Source organism: Crinia signifera, chromosome 4 (assembly GCF_055691185.1).
Source record: "Crinia signifera chromosome 4, ASM5569118v1, whole genome shotgun sequence".
Lineage (NCBI taxonomy): Eukaryota > Metazoa > Chordata > Amphibia > Anura > Myobatrachidae > Crinia > Crinia signifera.
This window is the reverse complement of record NC_139220.1, coordinates 267,209,779-267,232,680: the sequence shown is the minus strand read 5'-3', so window position 1 is coordinate 267,232,680 and position 22,902 is coordinate 267,209,779. Positions and strand designations below refer to the sequence as shown.

Below are 22,902 nucleotides of genomic sequence, written 5' to 3'. Positions count from 1 at the left end.
GGCATTCCTGGGACGCAGCCCAGACAATGCAGGCATGTTAAGACCATTTGCGGGTCGTGCTGCTGTGGGTGCGTGATGTCACACATCGCTGCGACCGGAAACATGGCCACCCCGCACCGGGCTTTGCAGTTAGGCTGCACAAAATTTTGCGATTACAAAACCGCCCACTGCATGCTGCTGCCGAGAGTTATACTGTTGCTAAACTACAACTCAAGCTGAATCAGGCACTATAATAGAATAAGCACTGTGCAATACAAGTAACACAGTAAGAAAAAAGAAATAAAAGGACTGGTGAAAGAAAGAATTTTTACCAGAATAGGCCAGTGGACCATATTCTGGTCCACGCGCAACACGTGTTTCGCAGTGTTGCATGTGGACCAAACGCCGCTAGCAGTGCTGGCCACCCCTCCTTCGCACCGCTGTGTATGGATGATTTGCAGCCTTGGGTTGGCGACCAGCAAATGATTTCTCCAGCGCATGCAGATCAGAGACACCTCTATGGTGTCTCTGATCTGCGAGCACCCCACACGGGCAGCTGACATCCGCTGACGTCAGCTGCCCACACCCGCACCCGTGTCATTGCCGGATTTACCTGGGAAAGACCAGCATTTTCATGGGAATGCCCCCCCCCGACGCCGCCCCCTGCCCGCACTGCTAGGTGCGAGCGGGACAGTGAACTTATAGTTCACCATGCCTGCTCGCACACCCTGCATCTGCACATGTGCAGAACTGCGTCTGTGCATGCGCAGATGCAAAACATAGGTCACCGTGCAAACGCGCAGGGGGGACCCAACCATTTAGAATAACCCCCATAAGTAAAAACAAACAAACGTGGCAGATGATAAATACAAACCAGTAGATTATCTGAAAGAACTGCCCATTATTGGTTTTCAGAAAAAGATATACATGAAAAATGACAATTTTCACCTCCTAGAATTTCTACTAAATAATAAATAACTGGTAATTTACTGGTCAGACTAGCTTATAGCATGATATATGGTACTGTACAATGCCAGTAGAAGACATAATGAATGCGCCATAGGGCTTCTCAGAATTTTGATAATCAACTGATCTCAGGGGCCGGCACCGCTACGCTCCACAGTGGGGGGTGAACGGGCGGCAGCGGGAGATGGCCGCAGCGGCGTTGCACGGAGTAGGGGGGGGGGGGGGAGGTGGTGTGGTGTGTGTGTTTGCTCCAAGCGGCTGCCCTCCAGTGGCCGGCACCCTAGGAAAATGCCTAAGGCTGTAAACAAGTGCCACCAGGTGATTAGCATGTACCAGTAAGTAACGTGCATCTGACAATTACTTCAGTGGAACAGCTGCTCCACACTTGTCCTGTCTTGTCTTACTGATACAACCTGCAATTATCACATCATACCCACATAAAGGAAGAACCGTCAGAGCTCTATGGATTGCTGCAGCATTGTTGTGGCCTTTAACAACTTAAATACATTTAGAATCTCAAAACTGCATTCTACACAACCTGATTGGCAGCCCAGTTAAAGTGCTTTGAAAAATAATCTTAATTGTATTCAATTTACTAATACTATTAATATTTATTAACATAGGGCCTGATTCAGTATGGATCACAAAAGCAATCTCTTTCCTCTAATGGACAAAACCGAAGGTCTAATACAGCCTGGTTTGCTGATCTGCAAAGTTGCAAATGACTGTGAGTAGATACTGTAGCTGCCGCCCAAACCGAAAGAAAACCCGTCCCGTGTTAGTTGCAAGTGTATCGCTAATCGCTATCCACTCGCAAATCCTTACGCAATTCCAAAAACATGGAAAGGTTTTGGCACTGTGCAAATCTGAGTAACTCTGACCCTTTCACTAATTTGGGACTGAGACAAGCCGATTGAGCCCAGGGCTGATGTCACAGATCCTCCCATAAAATGCTTGGGCACGCCAGGTTTTTTTTCTGACACACCAAGAAAACGGCCGATTACCACCCCAAATGTCGGCCACTTGTGTTTATGCTCCATACATACTTTCTGTAGCAATTTATGATCGCGCAAACATTTAGGTGAAACTAAAACTAAAATAATTTGAAAAGGATGTGTAAACACAGCTTTTCACATTATAATGTTAATAAATGGGCATGTAAATAAGGGTTGCCAACCCTCCCGGAATGGCCAGGAGGATCCCGAAAATCGGGTCCCGGTCCCCCGGAAAGGTGGGCAACCCTCCCGGATTCCGGCGGTCCCCTTCTGCCCCTCATGTACCATACTACCTGGTGGGAGCAGCTTTGAATTGCCGCGATTCGGGGCTTTTCGATGGAAGGGGCAGGGCTAAATATGCAAATTGCACATATTTAGCCCCGTCCCCTCATCGGAGACCCGCATATTGCGGGATTTGAATTACTGGGGGCAGGGACTGATGATGTCTTCATCAGGCCCCGCCCCTGACAGTTTCCTTTCCGGGGTTCTCCCGGAGAGGAGACTGTAAAAGTCGGCAACCCTGATGTAAATTGGAGGGAGATAAACTACCAACTTGTCAGCTCCTGTCATTTTTCAATCCCAGTCTGTCACTGAGCTGGTATCTCTCTCCACTGTATCTTTCTCTAGTGCTTAGTACAGTGGTCTCCAACCTTAAATGGGCGTGAGCTACTTGAGACTAAATAAACCTCCTGAAGAGCTACACACATTAAAAAAAAAAAAAATCTGTCTAATAACAGAAAAATGCCCCTGACACAATATGCCACACACCCCAATGCCACTGACACAATATGCCACACATTCCAATGCCCCTGACACAATATGCCACACATTCCAATGCCCCTGACACAATATCCCACAGACCCCAATGCCCTGACACAATACGCCACACACCCCAATGCCCCTGACACAGCGGCGTAACTATAGCACCGCAGCCCCCGCCACCGCGGGGGGGGGGGGGCGCTGTGCATGTCGGGGCGCCGGGGGCTGCGGTGCTATAGTTAAACCCCCCCTCAATCCCCCGCAGACTTACCTATCGCGCTGGTCCCGGCAGCTCCGTTCTTCTGCTGAGGACCACCACAAAATGGCCGCCCCCATATAGCACACAGTTCTCTGAAACTGTCTGCTGTATGGGGGCGGCAATTTTCTGGTGGTCCTCAGCAGAAGAACGGAGCTGCCGGGACCAGCGCGATAGGTAAGGCTGTGGGGGATTGAGGGGGGGTTTGCATGGGCGGCGGGGTAGGGGTGCTTGGCGGGGGGGCGCCCAAAACGTAGCTACGCCACTGCCCTGACACAATACGCCACACACCCCAATGCCCCTGACACAATATGCCACACTCCCCAATGCCCCTGACACCATATGCCACACATCGTAATGCCCCTGACACCATATGCCATAGACCATGATGCCCCTGACACCATAGGCCACACACCGCAATCCCGACACAATATGCCACACACTGCAATACCCCTGACACAATTTGCCACACACCCCAATGCCCGTACAACTTCATTAATCCTTCAATGCCATAGACTCTTAAGGCCCCAATACACTAGTCCGACTTGTCCTAAGCACAAACCAAATTCTCTTTGACCTCCCCCGGCAGCTCCCTGAGAGTGCTCACTTTATGGGCAATTTTTACATGCCACAAATCGCATGCAATTTAACGAATGTAAAGACTCCGGGGAGCTGCAGTGGCATCTGGGTGGCCTCTGATTGGCTGAGAGAACTCTCTTAGCCAATCAGCAGCCAGTCTTTTGAAATGGATTTTTTAAATTCTGCTGCTGCTCGCCACGGGTGTGGGTTGTTAGGTCTACAACAACTAGGTTGACAAGCATTGGGTTGATACCACTAGGTCGACAAACAGCAAGGTCGACATGGGTCTAGGTCTACATGGGTCAAGGTCGACATGTGTCCAGGTCAACATGGGTCTAGGTTGACAGGACATTAGGTGGACACAAGCATAAGGCCAACATGGGCAAGGTCGATAGTCAAAAGGTCGACATGGGGTTTTTCACTATTTCGACCTGAATGTCAACACAGTCATCATGGACACAGTTTGAAGTGCACCGCTTCCCCTCGCATCGCTCGCAAGGCTTCGGGGCTGACTCCATGGAACCCTGGCCTCCACAGTACACTGCCTCCTTCTCTCTGCATTCCTCCCTTCACTCTCCTTCTCTCTCTGATGTCCTTCCCTTTCACTCTCCACTGCCCTTCTCTCTGACCACTATCACCTTACTCACTGATCACTATCACTGTATCACCTTACTCTCTGATCACTATCCCCTTACTCTCTGATCACTATTACTGTATCACCTTACTCTCTGATCACTATCCCCTTAGCAATAACATGTGAGATACAGGTGAAAAAATAAATAAATACACACACACACACACACACACACACACACACACACACACACACACACACACACACACACACACACACACACACACACACACACACACACACACACACACACACACACACGGTGTGGCTACTGAATAACATTTTGTTGCCAAAATATTGACCTAAGCTGTAAAGGTGCGTACACACGGGGGGAGATATATTGCTAGCAATATATTGCTCAGTGTCTCCTTTTCATCAGCGACCAGAGATGGTCGCTGATGAAAAGGATCCTCTGCTGGGGGAGCCGCAGAGGTAATTAGCTGGTCGCAGGAGCAAGCTCCTGCGACCAGCGATTACAATGGGGCAGAAAACGGGAGCGCGCACCCGGCGATTTATCGCTGGGGCACACTTCCATCACTGGCAATATGGTCGCCTGCGACCATATTCCCAGCGATTATAGCCCATATCGCCCCTGTGTGTACACAGCATAAGGGGTGTGGGGCAACACATTATTTGAAACTTAGAAATGTTTCCTCCCTGCTTATTGAACAGAATATTACAAATAATAACAGTCCCCGCTGTAGAAGTAAAGACAAGGCCATTCTCAATTCATCTTCACATTACAGAGACTGATTGTTCTCATATACAGTACACTAGCGAAATCAGATTACATGTTTCATTGCTAGTTATAGCGCTGTGCACTAGCCATAGAAAGCACCTGTATCCACAACAGAAGTCAGCATGCACCCTCCCTCCCCATTCACTCTCATCTACTAACTTGTGGGATTTGCAGAAAACATAAAGAACGATTTAGCAAGATAACAAGGCACTGATCACTTACCTCTGTGTAACGTATGTTAGGATTGTGAATGAGAGTGTGGGGTTAACATGTATGCCTGTGTTTGTTTGGTTTAATTATAATCCTTCTCCTGCTACCCTGCTCGGCTGCACTTAGAAACCGCTCAGTAAACATCTATTTTAAGCCGTGACAAGTACAGCGCTAGTAAGGGAGAAAGAGAAAGACAGCCAAATAGTCATGCTAAAATACTATTTAAACCCTTTCTATTATTCCTCTTACGCATTAGACTAAATCCGTATTAATAGACATGGAAATTATACCTTCCCATTATGTTGGCTTCATTCTGCCTGGTCAATAATCGACCAACCCATTCAATATTGCAGTAACAAGTTTTATTTTAGCCGCGGCCACTAGATTGTAAGCTCTCTTACGAGCAGGGCCCTCCCTCCCCAGTGTTTTTACATCTGTTCCTGTTTTACTTCTGTGCTGTTGTCCCCACTCCCCGATGCTGAGGAACACTGCAGAGTCCTGCAAATCAATGGCGATAATAGAGATAGAATAATGGAAGAGCTCAGGCAGTCACTTGCTGTATTTGATTTTTTTCTTACTCTTTCCTTTTCAATGTCAGTTCACCTTAATGTGAAATGAAAATATCCCCCTGTCTAGCCTGCACTTACTTTTACATTGCTCTTTTTTAAATAAATAAAGACGTTAGTAAATAAGAGGGAGCTATTATCCTTGTCTGAAAAACAAACAGGAAGTTAATAACACCTGTACAGGAGGCTGGTCGTTGGTGAAATAAACAACAGTAGAAGGGGGAGATGCATCAAGCTTTGGAAAGAATAGAATAGAAGAATAGAATATAATCAACTTTATTGGCCATGTGTGCTTGCGCACACTAGGATTTTTTTGTGGATTACAGTGCAGCATCAAGCAGGGATGAAAAGGGGGGAGACATTACATATATTACATAAAGACATTACAACATACCAACCAATCAGCTACTTACTTCCATTTCTTAGCCTGTCAGTTAAGCTGGGTACACACTAGACCAGCAGTTCTCAAACTGTGGGTCCTGACCCCAAAGTGGGTCCCGACCTTCTCAGCCTGGGGTCGCGACTCCATGTTGCTGACCATCAGGCTGATGACTTTTCTAATCTCCGTCAGTGATTCAAGGAGTAAAAAAAAATCCTGTGAATTGTCTGTTATTTAGACTCCTAACATCAGTCATTCTGCTGACTACACGTGATGTGATGACCTCCTGTAGTAACTTTTTATTGTCTAATGGGGTCCCGGAGCAAAATAGTTTGAGGTCCCCTGCACTAGACTATATGTCTCCAGGTCCCACAGATCTGAGCAACATTTCATACAGACCATTTGTCCAGTGCCCCTTTAGGTGCCCTGCAGTGTTTCCTCTCTGAGCTTCTCCCAGAGAAGAGACTTCACCTCTTTCGTGGTATGCCCAGATATTGAGCTGCAGGAGCGGGCTCTCCTGAGAAATTTCCGGGCATGCCACTGATTGGTAGGTATGCGCCAGTAGTGCCACCACTGGCGCATTATTTTAATGGAGGAAATGCCAGAGCCATCTAGGCTCAGTAGGAAGCTGGCCAAGGCCACCCCAATTCTAGGGGCCTTTGAGCTGGGGCAGATTGGGTTGTGGGCATCTGCCTCCATTGCCTATAGAGAGGCATTAGAGAATGCTGCCTAGTCGCCATGATTGTAAATCACACAAACAGAGTAAGTAGGTAGCATTCTCTTCCTGCTTCCAAGCCTGCAGCCAGACAGTGAATGGCTGTCAGCATGCTGATTGGTGATGCCTAGAGCTATCCACCAATCAGAGTGCTGACAGCCATTCATTGTATGGAAGCAAGTGGAGAGATGGTATGGGACCATTACTTTACATTTTTTACCGTGAATGGATGTGGAGGGGCCCCAAATGCATTGCTATGCTGTTAAGATGGCCCTTGGAGGTGTGTGTATTTGGGTGGGGAAGGGGCAGATTTGATTGACTGTTGAAAAAGCAGCTTTGATTGCCTGTTTAAAGAGCAGCGTTTATTGGCTGGCTAAGATGATGTAATTTAAAGGGGACTTTTTCTCCAGCGCACTGCATTGTTTTATTCATGGCCAACGAGGTACTACCGAGTAGCTTGGAGTTACTGGTTTATTGCTCTATTTTGATGTTCCATACAGCAAATGAGAGCTTGTTGCAGCTGCTAACAATGTTCTGCCTTGTACTTTGTACTTTGAGAGGAGGACAGTGCTATTTATCGCTCAGTGGGAGAGTGCTCAGCTTCATTATTTTCGCAGAAGAGCTTTCATCATGTCCAGCATTACCTCCATATTGAGATTCAGCCCAGTGACTACCCGAGGAATGTGGACCAGAGACTGCACTCATGTTTTGGTCTATAGTGGAGGCTTATGAGGATGACCAGTGGGTAGAACATTTTCGCATGTCACGTGAGACCTTTCAATATGTGCTGGGCCTTATCACCCCTGCACTTTCTAGGCAGACCTCAAACTGCAGAATACCCATCTCACCTACAAAGAGACTAGCGATCGTGTTGTGATGGTATTCTCCAGGGGTAGAATACCATCACAACACGATCGCTAGTCTCTTTGCACAGCCGCCTGCTTGTTTGGACTGGGCAGATCAATGGTTTGCACTTTAATGCATGAGGTCACATAGGCTTTGCTGGAAGGCCTTCACCGTCGCTTCATCACCTTACCTCAAGGACAGCGACTAGATGATGCCATCGCTGGTTTCCTGCATCGTGGATATCCGCAGTGTGCTGGAGCCATAGACGGGACACGCTTCCCTATTATTGCCCCCAATGACAATAATGCTGATTACTTTAACCGCAAAGGCTAACATTATTATTCTAAAGGCTGTAGTTAACCACAACTATTGGTACAGTAGGTGTCATTTTTTTATTTTTTTTATATTTAACTGTTTTTTATAATGTTTATTGTAAAACAATTCTAAACACTTTTTATTTTGCAGTTTCACTAAATCATGGTCCATAGTACACATGCATGTTGGTGAAAAATATAAAAAGCAGTGTTGGCCGATATGTGCTTGAGGCCTGTTCCCTCCTGCACACTAGAATGTAACTTTGGATGTGGAGTCTCAGTTTGTTGCATCGCTTAAGGTGCGGGTGACATTCCAGACGCTGATGGCAGTCGCTTCAGGTGCGGGTGACATTCCAGACGCTGATGGCAGTCGCTGCACTGGCGTCGGTGAAGGTGCTGGTGACGCTGGACCCGCTGAAGAACATTGTCACTGAACTGACATAATCAGGATGTCATCTTGTACTGAGCAGGAATCCATGTCACAACTATCTGAGGCCTCAATATAAATAGGTGATGCTGCAGCATTTACATAGCCCTCACTTGCTGCACTGCCATGAAAATAGCAAGAGGAGGACAGTGAAATGGGGTTAGCCAGGGCTGAGTTCCCAAAGATGATGTTGCACTGCTCATAAAAGGGCCAGTCCATAGGACACCACCGCTCTTCCTCCGACTGAGGTCATGAACCTCGGACAACTGCTTGTGAAGTACTTGTTGATGCCGATATTGGTGGCGGCGGCGGGGTGCTGGTATCAGCAAGTGCATACATTCTTTCTGATGCTGACGGGGAAGGGAGTGATGTAGGGGGAGTGACAGCCATGATGCAGCCGTTGTTAACAAGGAGCTCCCTCATCAGAACATGTAGGACAAGGGTTGGGGCCGTTAATGATGCGCAGCTAAAAAGATACGGTACTCTTTACCTAGAAGGGCGCCCACGATTTTGATCGTGGGCATCGTTAGTAAAAAAAAATTGCGTCGGTCGCATCGCATGCGACCAAAAAATCGCATGCGATGCGACCGATGCGATGCCTGCGATTTCCCATAGGGAACAATGTTAAATGTCCCAATTGACCCGATTTTCCTGTTCAATGTCTCAATTGACCCGATTTTCCATAGGAAACAATGTTAAATGGGCCACAGAGGCCAAATAGGCACCCTGAAGTGTGAAATGGCCCCCACAATTGTTAACACCACCCCACGATCAACGTGAACCCGAAGCGTGGCGAGCGCAGCGAGCCCGCGAGGGGCGGCGGTACGCGTCCTACGACCTTTTCATACCCCCACTATCCACGTTGGCGTGGAGTTGAGAATAGAAAGTGTGGCGAGCACAGCGAGCCCCGCAAGGGGATGCGGACAGCTGTGAAGCCCGCGAGGGGACGCGTATACCTGCGCTCGCCACGCTTCGGGTTGACGTTGATCGTGGGGTGGCGTTAACAATTGTGGGGGCCATTTCACACTTCAGGGTGCCTATTTGGCCTCTGTGGGCCATTTGACATTGTTTCCTATGGAAAAATCGGGTCAATTGAGACATTGAACAGGAAAATCGGGTCAATTGGGACATTTAACATTGTTCCCTATGGGAAATCGCGGGCATCGCATCGGTCGCATCGCATGCGATTTTTTAGTGCATGCGATGGCCGCCCTTCTAGGTAAAGGGTACCAAAGATACTACCCCTAAATTATGGCAAGAGTGATCTTCTCCAATTTCACAAGCTCCAAACAACCTTTTCTTTGATAGCTAACACCTTCTTTTGATGGCATTAGCAGCGCTGTCCTGTGAAAAGATCTAGTGGTGAGTGTAGAAGGATCATAAACCCCAAGGTCTTACCAACAGAGGATTCTTGTAATGTAATGCACAAAGGTCATGTTGTGGTAGGCGGCTGACCTGCAGAGACTAGAATAGACATCATTAGTGCAGTGGCTGTACAGCATTGCGCACTATAACAAACTGATGATAGATATTTTAACCTTTGATCCTGACTAAGACAATGACTTGAATAATTTCCTGGTAGACTGCGTTGCAACTCTTTTTTGTGCTGCTGGTATAGAGACTTACAGTTAAATTACATTTTATGCAGGTGTTAGACTGCCACTGTCATTAGTGTAATTGATTAATGGTACGCCAGTCACTATTGGATTTTCTCAGCAATCAAAATGTGACAGGGGACATAGATTTTTATGCATCTGCAGTACACATAATTGTTCACTAGATGGCACTGTGGCAGCTTACACAGATTTAAGATGCCAGCTAAAAGTTTATCTGGGAACAAGTAGTAGACTACAAATGTTATAGTTTGAAAACTTCAGAGTCTGTTTTCTGAAAATCGCACCTGTAGTAGTGTGCGATTTGCAGTAAAAATTGCACGTTTTGACATGACCAAAAAAAAAAATTCACACTTTAAAAATCGGAAATTGCACCCTAGACATTACAAAAATCACAAAAATAAAATAAAATAAAAAGATCAGGTCCAAGCTAGGGACTTTAGGGCCCATTTATCATTCTATAATTGCGGCTAAATGAACGGGTGTTTTGGGGGGTTAGCCGCAAATATTAAGTATCCCCCAAATGTATCAGGAGGGACCGCAGCAGGAATCTCCGATCCCTGCTGCAATTCCTCTTACACCGCCGCCGGCCGCCTCCCCCATAGGTCACTATGGGGGATGAAAAGCTGCCTGATGTATAAACATCGGGCAGCAGCGCATTGCATCCCTGGGCTACCACCATTCTGAGATGGTGGTAGCCCATTGTAGCCTATGGGCTACACACCGCACTGCTGCCGGGGCAGTGTGGTCAGCAGGGTCCATGAGGGGGTCAGAGCCCAGTGGCATAGCTACATATGTGGCAGACCCCGCGGCGGCTTAGGGGAGCGACGCCAGTGGGGTCTGTGTTAGGCGCCGCTGGCTGAACTGACAGGCGACCCAGGCAGCAGTGAGTGCTGAGCAGGTCCTGCCCTGTACATATCTAATGAGCGGGGACCCAGTGCAGTGCATATTGAATGACCGGGTCCCCGCCCTGTGCATATGTAATGAGTGGGTCCAACCTGGGAAAAAGGCGTGAATGGGGTATTAGTTGCAAGTTCCTTGGAAGACCATTGCAAGGCATTTCCCAATATGGGTGAAGACTGGGAAGTAATGCAAAAAAGACAGTGTTGTGGGTGTATTAGGGGCGTGGCATGGGCACGCTTCTACATGTGGATGAGTTCTCTCATGCAGAACCGCTGATATAGCCGACATATGTGTTGAAAGTTGCAGTGTTCTGTCTGCTTGACTCAGGACTCGAACATGCCACCACTGTTTGCCGCTGTTTCACCGATGTTGAAGTGCATCCGGCAGATCTGAATTATAGAAGTTTTTTTAAGGAGGGGGGTGGGGGGATGTTGGAGGGGGGAGGGAGAGGAGTGAATCCGCACCGATATTTATTATATAATAAATAGGGTAATGGAAAGTCTGTAACAATAACAGATCTGAATTATACTCAGAAACTTAAAGTCGGCGTCTATTTTTTGACACAGTCCATCTCATGTCTATACATGCGGGACTGCCCAACAAAGCATTTGTATATAGCTGCATCTACGATTGTACTTGTGTCAGCCTTAGCGTACAAATTGGAATCAGGGCCTTTATCCCATAATTATTACATATGTATACCCTATAAGAATTTTGAATTTACTGGGATTGTAAATGAAGTGTTCAAAAATAAACATTTGGAGAATTAGACTAATGCAAGTGTTTGACAGCTGTTACAGAATGATAAATATCCCTTGCACAAATTGTTATTGATTCATCATATTTAATATTATGGGAAAATACTAATTTAATTGTCACTATGGGAAATAAACCGACTGACAAGTCAGTACATTCTGAAAAAACGAGAGACAGATGCATTTCAAGATGCCATCCCCAGTGGTGTAGCGCAAAGCCAATGAAGTGTTGAGGCTCCAATAGTACGAGAACCACTTCCTCCAAGTGCTGAAGCTGCTGCCACTAGTCAAGACATACAGATGGGGCCGGGCTCATCTTTGCAGGGGATGGCGTCGCCATCGCCATTCCCTGCTCCCGCGCCATCTGTGTGTCGGAAGGGGACGCGCGCGCACGAGGTGCGCGCGCGTCCCCTTCCGACGGTGCTGCCCTCGGTCGCCCGGTGCCCACACTGGGCGCCCGCACCCCCCCACAGCCTCCTCGGGTCCCCCCAGCCCCCCTCGAGCGGGAGGCGGACAGTATTGCGTCCGCCTCGCCCGCCGGCCGCCCGGATACTGAGACGCACGTGCGTGGGGGACGCACGCGCGTCTCAGTCAGATGGCGCGCCGTGTTGCTGGCGGATCGCCAGCAGCATGCTGCTGGCGATTCGCCAGCAAGCATAAGGCCTGCGCTATCTGTAGAACATGATGATGAAATGCCTTCAACGTCATCTGCCAATGCCGAAGCCCAATGTCATTGTTGAGGGCTTGTGAAATCCAAAAAGGCAAAGTTGAGTATGTTTAAGAAAAAAAAAAAATGTAAATCCTTGCTGGAGAAACGTAGGCTTGCCAATAAGCCATTTACCACAAGGAGTGGCAAGGAACGGCTAAGGCAGTGGCCTATGTTCATAACTAGTGGTCCAGCTTTACATGACAATCACAGACCTCCTCCTCATCCTCCTCCCACCTAGAAATGTAAAGAGAGTTAATCTGTCAACAAAAAGACAGCAAACAACTCAGCCTTCTAAAAGACATGGTATCACAAATCCCCAGGGAGAGTCCAAGGGTGTTGGTGGTTGCGAAGCCTGACCTTATCATCACTCTGGTGGAGGATTACTTTGGTGACAGCATCCAAGTAGACACGTCAGACAGTCCTTACATGTACTGGCAGGACAAAAAAGGCAGTTTGGAAGCACCTGTACAAAGTCAAACTGGCTCTATTTTACCTGAATTGTCCCCCCTCCTGGTGTGTACTCTGAAAGAGTTTTTAGTGCAGCGGGGAACCTATTCAGTGAGCAGTGTAGAAGGTTGCTTCTGCAAAATGTGGAGAAGACGATGTTCATCAAAATGAATTGGATGAAGACGACATCTTGCCTCTATAGAGCAAGTTTGTGCAGGGAGAGGTGACTTGCTTCTTTTCTTGTGGGGTCCAAACAAACCAATCATTTCAGCCACAGTCGTGTGGCAGACCCTGTCACTGAAATGATTGGTTTGTTAAAGTGGGCATGTCCTATTTCCGCAACATAAGGGTGCGTGGGAGGGCACCTTTTTTGCTATTATGTGCTTTTTGTGGCCTATTTTTTCAAACAGCCATCCTGCCGCTACAGTGCCACTCCTAGATGAGCCAAGTGTTTGTGCCGCCCACTTGTGTGGCTTAGCATAGTTATCCAGCTACCTCAGTGCAACCTTTTGCCCTAAAAACAATATTGTGAGGTATTTAGAAGAGACTGGAAATGAGTGGAAATTAATGATATTGAGGTTAATAATAGCGTTGGAGCAAAAAAAATAAAAACCTAAGTTCTGTGAATTTAGCAGTTTTATGCTTTTTAAAAAAAAATTAGAACCCAAAACATGAAACACAAAACACGAAAATGGTGGTGTTTTGGAACAGATCAAGATCCAAAACACTGCCCGAGATAAAGACCGAAAACGTGTTTCACGGAACACGAAAAGTGCACATCCCTACTGCTAACTAGTGCTTCCTCAAGTGTAACAGGCCCATAATGGGTGATGAATAGGCCCCTATGCATACTTGCCTATCTTAAAGTTCTCCTCTCCAGGAGAAGGCCGGCAAGGAGACTTTCTGCAGCTTTTCCGGGGGGTGGTGGCAGGGCTTTTTATCATTAAGTTCAGCCCCCTTTCCTTTAAATGCTGTGATTCATGGCTCATTGGGTGGTACTAAATGACCCCTCCCCAAAGAGCCACGAATGCCAGTATTCAACCGGCAGAGGGAGGGGGTGCAGTGAGTGATGTGGGGGTCCCGCTAAATGCCTCTATGTAAAGCAGCAGTGAGTGAATGATACCCTGCAAATGATATAGGGGCAGGGCCGGCACAACCACTAGGCAGCTTTAGGCATTTGCCTAGGGCGCCGGCCACTGGAGGGTGGCAGTTTGGAGCAGCCAGGTCCCCCCCGATGGAGGTGAGCGGAGGTGAACTCTCCTCCCCCCTGGCTATATGCAGCAGGGGGGTCCGTGCTGTCTGAGGGGTCCCTGCAGTGCAAGCCACGGTCAGAGGGGTCCCTGCGGCGCTATCCGGTGTGGGGGGGGGGGCTATATGCAGCAGGGGGTCCGCGCGGTCTGAGGGGTACCGCTGTGGGCGCCGCAGGTACCCCTCAGACCGCTCGGACCCCCCTGCTGCATATAGCCCCCCCCCCCGCCCAGCAGCAGCCGAATCGACAACCCCATCCCCCCGTGTAGCGGGTGGGTATCGGGGCGCCCCCATCCCCCCTCGCCTGGGGCACTCCAGTGCCTTGCACCGGCCCTGTATAGGGGTCCTATCAGCAACAATTGTATCAATTAAATAGGGGGCAATATATTATAAGCATAAATTATGGAGTTCATGGCTAATAGTCCAGACTGATTAGATTTTAAGCTCCTTTATCTCTCATTACTCTGTATACTGTATTTCTTTTTTTCTTGAATATACTGTAGATTAAGCTGCACTTGTTGCACAAATATATGCATTCATTCATCTACTTTCAATTCCTCTTTGTTAAATGCTTGTCAGTCCTGTGTATTCCAAGGTGAACAATGAAATAGTGTCCGGACAGGAAGAGTTAATCTTCCGGAGGCACATAATGTCTCTAAAAATACTTTTATCCCCTTCTCGGCAGAGAAATGCCATCTTTTGTTGCAGAAAGGTAGTATGAGTCCACAGAGGGCAGTGCGGGGACAAATGGCATCGAGATTTGAAAGCATTGACCTTTCTGCCAACTCCTTCGCACTTCAATTCAATACCTGGGATCTGTTTCTATCTCTGTATATCTTTTGTCAACAGTCATGCAAAACGAGGGCAGGGAGGTTACCTCCAAATAAAGCCCCTTTTAAAGGCCAGAAGTGTAGAAATGAAGTCTCCTGAGCTCATTTTAAACAGTAAATGAACACAATACCTCCCTGAAAAGACATTAAGGATTAGATTTAACACAATTTTGGTGGATTCTTTCCCCTAATGCTGTGATGACCGGATGCTATTAGCTTACAGTACGGTATGTACTGCTGATCATCTACTGTATATGCCAGCTTTCTCATCTAGACAAATACAGGGCTGGAATGCACAGAGATTGCTGAAAATAAACCCAGATTTGTATGACCGCACTCTTGTTGATAGTCAGAGGCAGGGCCGCCGACAGGGGGGTGCTGTGGGTACAGCTGTCCTGGACCCCGGCCTCTGGGGCCCGGGCAGCTGCCCACAGTGAAACCCCCCCACCCCCCCAGCCAGGCATGAACGATATGTAATGCCCCTGAACATACCTGACTGACAGGTCCAGGGACAAGGAGCGGATGTGATGTGTGCCGGCGAGGAAGGGGTAGAGAGGAAGTAGCAGACACGTGAGGAGAAAGAAGAGCGGCGTCCATGCAGCCAGCATGGCGGCAGCTGGAGGATGTAGCAAATAGCGGAGATTGACAGCGGCGGCTTCTGCAACCCCCGGAAGAGCAGCAGCTCCCCATCAGCGGCACCCAGCTTCAGGGTCTGGAAGTGTCCGGCCAGCAGCAGTAACACCCGACACCCAGCCTCACAGAGCTAAACTATTCGGCGGCCACGGCGCACAGCTGCGCCAGCCACACAGCGCTGCACTACCCAGTGGGTCCCTGCACACAGTGGCGCAGGACATCGGCACCCCAGCTCCAGCAGGTGCCTGGCCACAGTACCCCAACCACCACAAGGCAGCACCACCCAAGGCCCAACTGGCACCTTTATGGTGGCCAGAGTGAGTGGCGAATGATGGCTGCGGAGAGAGGCCAAGAGCAGCAGTATCCAGGTTCTGCCTACCTGCATCCAGCCAGAGGCACGTGAGTCGGCCAGTGTGGCCATACACAATTTGGGTACCCTAACCGGCGCCAGTGGGGAGAGCAGCACTCCCCCCACACCTTCAGCCAACCCCTGGCCATCGGTTCAGTGGCCCACTTCCCCTCCAAAGTCCCCCGTTGGCCTCCCCCTTAGTGCTGAGTAGCAGCAGGGAAAAGGGGGGGGGGGGGAGGAGGAGGGGAGGGGGGGGGACCCGGACTGAAGGTCCATACATACTAGGTGATATTGTGAGCAATATCGCTCAGAATGGGTTTTCTAAGCAACATTGTGAACCATATCGCTCCTGTGTGTCGTCAATGACACCCTCCTTCTCCTGAGCATGTTCAGATGAGGAAGTGCTCGTTAACAACGGTCATGTAGTGTGTCTTATTGGATGAAAGTCTCTTTGAGTGCCAGCCAGCAACAACAATATATTATCGTAAAGGAAGGTGGGCACCAGAGCAAGTTGAGCATTTATTATCTATGAGTGCCGGATACCAGCTCCATATAGGGTATCCGGACTGGTCATAGACAGACACATCATAGACAGTCATATGGTCGACCACTAATGGTCGACAGGGTCAAAATGTCGACATGGAAAAGGGGGGGGGTGGCATCTATGGGCATACAACTCACCTGGTCCCTGCTTGGATTACTTCCATCCTGCTGCAGCTTCTTCCTTCTCTCCTCGGCGGCTAATTACCACCCTCCAGTGGCCGCTGATCATCGCCCTGCTTGCCGCTTGGGGTCATCTCTTCATGTCCTTAAATGCTGAGCTTGCCCTCAAGAATGACAATAACTGGTCCACACCCCCCATATATTACATTATACTGCACAGGACTATAGAGTGCGCTGCTTATATTAACCCCTTGGGTGGTGGGTTTTGCTAGGGCAGGACAAACCTACCAGGGCAGGTTTGTCCTGCCCCAGCAAAACCAACCACATGAAGTTGGAAGCCCCCCTCACCTCTGCTCTGGCATTAGTATGCCGGAGCTTCCCTGCAGCCACTGTCCAGTGTCCCCGCTGCCTTAGTAGGCATCTGTCACATTTAGCAGTGAGGTCGGCGGCAGGCTGGGGGATGTTCGCGGCGGCTGGGGAGGTCTCGGGTGCCTGAGCGCTCCTGAGTCCCCCCGCGCCGCGCCGACCATACCTGAGCCTGCCGCCGACGTCACTGTAAAATGAGTGACGGCTGGCGGGCGGGTCAGGGCCGGGAGCTCCGGCGCAACGATCGCTGGAGCAAAGGATGGGGGGGGGGGGGGTTAATCTGCTACATTCTTATGCATTCAGTAGCAGTTTTTACTTATTTACTCTTTAACGGTTGGCCAAACATCTGTGATGGCTAGACAACACCCCTCTAAAGTGTGGCCCTATAACAACATTCCCTGGAGGGCCCTCCATGCCCCGGTCCAATACCGGCCAGTTGTGCCCCCTTTTTGGGCAGAGATCCTATGCCTGCCCTACCCACATCATTACAAGTCTTATATTTTTCCCATCTCTAGAATGCTACTGTAGCTCGATTATAATTATTCTGTTTTTGCTGTTTGAATACCTAAGTGGAAAGGAGACTGACAGCACAATTGCTTCAATTAGACTGAAAATTTGCGTTTGACATGTTTGTAACACCTTCGCCAATGTGTTATTCTATGCTGCAATAGAAAGAGAGCAAGTATTGTGCTTTGACATAAGTATTTATTGAATTTAAAGACACTGGATAAAAATTTTGGCGGACGTTTTTAACCCTTTTTGCAAACATATTGTATTTTTTATTTATACTGTGCTTTAATGACAGAAATCAACAGCATGCAAACCCACGTGCAGAAAGCTTGTTTAACATTTTAAATTTAATTTGAGCTAGATATGTTCACATAATGGCAATTGAGTGTTGATGTTTGTCCCTGTGACAAACATCACAGGGATGTAATTAGGGGATGCGGTCATTTGGTCTACAGCATGATGGTCGACACCATTAGGCTGACATGGGTCTAGGTCGACATGGGAAAAGGTCGACATGGTTTTAGGTCGAAAGGTCATTAGTTGGACAGGTCATTAGTTCGACAGTGCCTAGGTCGACAGTGAAAAGGTCGACATGGGGTTTTCCACAGGGAGGATGGACAGGAAGTTTTGGAACAACTGACATGCAGTAGTTCAGTATAAGCTGAGGAGTGAGGATGGAAGACACAGGCTAGTGCCCAGAACAGAGAGACCAATCCTGGGACCATGGAGGCTCCACATTCCCTGGCATTATGGAGAGAGAGATCACAGTATGCACAGATCAGTGTTAGGAACAAGGTTTATCCCCACCTTCAGGGGTACTCTAGCAGTAGGAATAGAGGTGTGAGTCTCAAGAGAGGAGTATCTGGGTGAGTGGTAGGAAACCACATGAGGCGAAAGGCCCCCCAGCGATGAGTCCATAAGAGATCCTGTTTAGATAGACTGCAGAGAGCACACCAAAAAGGAGAGTCCTAGTAGGCTGCTGTGACACTACTGGTCCCAGGATACCCTGGCAATGTATTGCTGTCCCATCATTGTTTATATTGAGAATGAAAGGAAATGCTGAACTGATGTAGTCTGACTTAACCTAAATGAATATTGTGCTGGAGGAGAAGAACAATTCATCAAATGTTATTCTGTGATAAGCCTGTCTGAACATTAAATAAACTGCTTGCTGTTTGTGATGAGACTGCCTGGTGTACTATTCTTACCTCCACTCCCATACCCAGCGCTGCCCCGGTATCACACTTGGACTGCAGTGCCATTGTTACGCCACAGTACACAATAGACAAGATAGGAGAAGATATCACTCAGAAGGGCCCGACAAATCTACTTTGCTAGATTGCACTGATCATTGTGATGCACAACATTTGTATGTCTATGGGCCACTGAGTCTGAAGCTGTGATGCAGCAGCTGCAGAATCTTTCCTGGCGCCAAGTTCCGCTGTGCTTTCTCTGTGACTTTGGACTTTATTCTGGTTGACTAGCAAGGCTGTGAAATTCGCAGCCTTGTGAGTTCACCAGATGCTGCCTGCAGTGCTGCCCCCCCCCCTCACTCACCGAAATCCCCTGTGAATCCACGCACGGATGCGAATGGATGATTTGCATAATTAACCATTCGCAGCCAGGGAGAAATCATTCGATGGTCGGCGACCATCGAATGATTTCTTCAGTGCTCACAGATCAGAGACACCTCTATGGTATCTCTGATCTGCAAGCGCCCTGTGTGGGAAGCAGGCGGGCAGCTGGCATACGCTGATGTCAGCTGCCCACCCCCCACAACTGCATCACCGGGATTATTACCATGGGAATGCCTATGAAACGCTGGCCATTCCCATGGGCTGAGCCCCCCACCGCCACCCCGCATCCCTCGCCCGCACTGCTAGGTACGAGCGGGATAGCGAACATGGACGCATGGTCTCTGCAAATTCCAAAGAGTCTGTCCATCCATATGGAATCTGCACAGCAAAACATCGGTCCCCCTGTGCGAATGCATGGGGTACTGAGTGAACCAGAATAACCCCCTTTGTTTGTATTTGGCATACAGTATAGACACTTAGGTGTATGAGCTCTGTACAGGGCTGACTCTTCCCCCTCAGCTCTTCCCCACTGTATATATAAGCCTGACTCTCTACCCTCAGCGAGCTGCACTGGGTTCAGATCCAGACCATTATTTTTTATGTCTGCCTCCACCTTCGCCTCCTCTATGTCATGTAGCTTGAACCTTTCTCGTCTGTTGTTCTGCATGTTCCCTCCAGGAATATAGTAAATGGAGAACAGACTTTATGCTCCTAGTGTTTCTTAATATGCTTCATAAAAATCTGACAGAGGCAATTTATAAAGTGAGACCTTGGGATTGTGTCATGATTATTTTATTCTGCTGTTCAGACCTTTCAGGCACCCCTGTGTTCGCTCACTTATTAGCACGCTTGCCATAATTTCTGAGCGGGACCGCAGCCAGCGTGCACACATTTGTTTATGTGTCAGAGAGCAATCTGCTTAACTCAATCATCGCAGCTCACGCTGAGACGTTGCACAAATGTCACCCGTCCTGTAGGTTAATATAGGGAGGTCGTACGTGCACTGTCATTGAACAGGACATTTAGTGGTGTACATAGCCCATAAAAATATATAATTAAAGTAAATTATATCTAAATATTATTATTGCAGGTTATTAGATACACTGTGGGTGGGATGTATTAATATACATCGCCGCCCTTCGCCTGCCAGCCGCCGCGATGCTACCATATATGTACTCACACCTGTAATGTGGTGTGCGGGGGTCTCCATCACATCCCGGCGGCTGTCAGTGTCCCCCCAGTGTCCCCCTGCATCTCCTCCTCCCCCCTGCAGCCGGATGTCCTCCCGGTTGTGACACCTGCTGGGGGAGGAGGAGATCGATGGAGGATGGGAGGGGGGGGTCGCGCGGGCAGCGATAGAAGCCCATAGGCTTCTATAGCCAGCGGAGACGGGGCGGACGGCTAATGGTACATAGGAAAATGCGTTAAACCCCCCGTTTTACCGCATTTTCCCTTTTGTACATCCCGCCCACAATGTAGTTGCCAAATAGTTCACTGAATTGCACTTTGATATATTAATTGTGACGTGTAGTCACAATTGTATCATGCTTTTCTACCTTCAAATTACTTTATTTTGTTGACTTTATCATAGCATCATGCACAAAGGTGGAACTACAGTATCATTGGTGCAGCATGTGCACTGCACCGGGGCCTCTGATGACTAAGGGGCCCACTGCTGCCCCTATTGCCCTCTTCCTGTCACCCACTGTTTTGCCCTGTCACATTCCGTGTCTCATCATTTTGAAAACTAGTTTCAGTAAGATTATAGCTGGTAAAAGAATTTTGCACAGTGCCTCATTGAGGGGGCGTGTCATGCTTCACCCAAAGGGCGTGTTTAGTTCCATATATGAAGAGATTGTGAAAAGAGATTGTGAACGTGGCACCTAGAGCGTGGGTGTGTACTGCTACATCTGAGAGGGATCTTTTAAAATGACTTGGAGGTGGGGAACTTACCTGTAAGAATACCGTATTTGCTTATAACTTTCAGAAGCACGGTTACCCTATCATTCAAGGCCCTATCTGGATATATAAGGAAAAGGGACACACTGGGTTAATGACTGCTTGTGATATCACTCAGGTACCAAAAGTGCACTATAGGGACATTCATTATTGCGCAATAATAATCTTTACTGGTTTACTGTGGTCCATGCAATAATAATAATTTTCTGGGTACTTATGAGTTATCTGGGCGCCCGATTTTTTGATTGTATGCCTTAAGTTAAGGCATACAATCAGATGCGATGCGATGCGATATCGCATCGCATCGCATCGCATGCGACCATCGGATGCGATGACCCGATTTTTCCATAGGAATCAATGTTAAAATTGACAGAGTCCATTTTAACATGGAATTCAATGGGAAAAAGGGGTCCTCTTCATACCCCTACTATCCAAGTGGGCATGGAGTTGGATATAAACCTGTGGCGAGCGTAGCGAGCCACCGAGCCCGAAGCGTGGCGAGCGAAGCGAGCCCCGCGAGGGGACAGTATTCTATGTCCCCTCGCGGGGCTCGCTACGCTCGCCACGCTTCGGGCTCGGTGGCTCGCTACGCTCGCCACAGGTTTATATCCAACTCCATGCCCACTTGGATAGTAGGGGTATGAAAAGGACCCCTTTTTCCCATTGAATTCCATGTTAAAATGGACTCAGTCCATTTTAACATTGATTCCTATGGAAAAATCGGGTCATCGCATCGCATCACATCCGATGGTCGCATGCGATGCGATGCGATGTGCCCGATCCGACCCGATTTAGAATTCGGGCGCCCGGATAACTCATAAGTACCATTTTCTGTTTATCGTGATCTATGCAATAGCCTCACACCAGCAGAGTTGATAGAGTTGATAGAGAAGAGTGCATTTCGCATATCTCTCCTTCCCCTCACTATCCGCCGCTTCAGAGGGGAGGGGAGGAGAACGCTCAGCACGGGGCGCATATTTCCTAGTCCTTCCCCTTCATTATGTCTATGAGTCTGTCCCTGTCTGGGCCATCAGCCAAGCAGAGCTTGCAGGACGGCTCCTGATTGGCTGCGGGACCGTGAGCCAATCAGAGCTTGCGGGCCGGCAGCCAATCAAGAGCCAGCCCGCAAGATATAATTGGCTGACAGGGAAAGACTCATAGACACAGTGAGGGGGAAGGAGATATGCGCTCTGCGCTGAGCGCTCCCCTCCCCTCTGAAGGAGACAGGACAGCAGGCCAGGGGGACACCGGACTGGGGTGTGGGCAGGAGGGGCATGTACCCCCCTTACCCAGCAGCAGATGGAGACAGCAACAATGGTGAGTTGCTGGTGGGAAATTCTGGCACTGTGGGGCATATGTGTTTCTGGCACTGTGGGGGCATATCTGGAACTGTGGGGGCATATGTGTATTTGGCACTGTGGGGGAATATCTGGCACTGTGGGGGCTTATGTGTCTCTGGCACTGTGGGGGCATATGTGTATCTGGCACTGTGGGGGCATATGTTTAATGGACATCACATTGTGCGGTGTAATGGGCATCATTGTATGGGGCGTAATGGGCATTACGGTGTGGGGAGCATGGGGTAATTGCCATCACAGTGTGGGGTGTAATGGGTATCAAGGTGTGCGGCATAATGTGTAATTAGCATCACAGAGTACGGTGTATCATGTAATTAGCATTGCGGTGTGGGGCGTAATGTGTAACTGGCATCACGTGTGCGGCATTATGTGTAATTGGCATTACGTCATGTGTAATGGGTATAGTTCGCTAAGATGTGCAATCTGCAGGTACACAATACAATCATGGTACAGACCACGTCCCCTTCTGATAGGCCACACCCCCAATTTTTGCAACGCGCCTCTGGCGCGCACAAGCAACCACTCTCCGTCTTTCAGAAAGTTGGTGGGGGTGTGTGTGTGACACCGTGAGATCCTACACCGGGTGACACCATCCCTAGTGACGCTACTGCTTCGGAC

The 22,902-nt window shown here is 48.6% G+C and overlaps 1 protein-coding gene across 2 annotated transcripts in view; it reads right to left on the bottom strand.

The window, feature by feature from the left end:
- The window catches only part of DUSP26 (dual specificity phosphatase 26), a 37,546-nt gene extending 31,696 nt beyond the window's left edge, over positions 1–5,850 (bottom strand). The window contains exon 1 of one of the 2 annotated variants that reach the window (XM_083184492.1): positions 5,765–5,850. The gene's annotated coding sequence lies outside the window, so the exon portion shown is untranslated. Of the gene's footprint in view, positions 1–5,129; positions 5,226–5,764 lie in introns of those variants that run through there. The other variant, XM_083184490.1, reaches the window with a different exon arrangement.
- Positions 5,851–22,902: the final 17,052 nt, after the last annotated feature.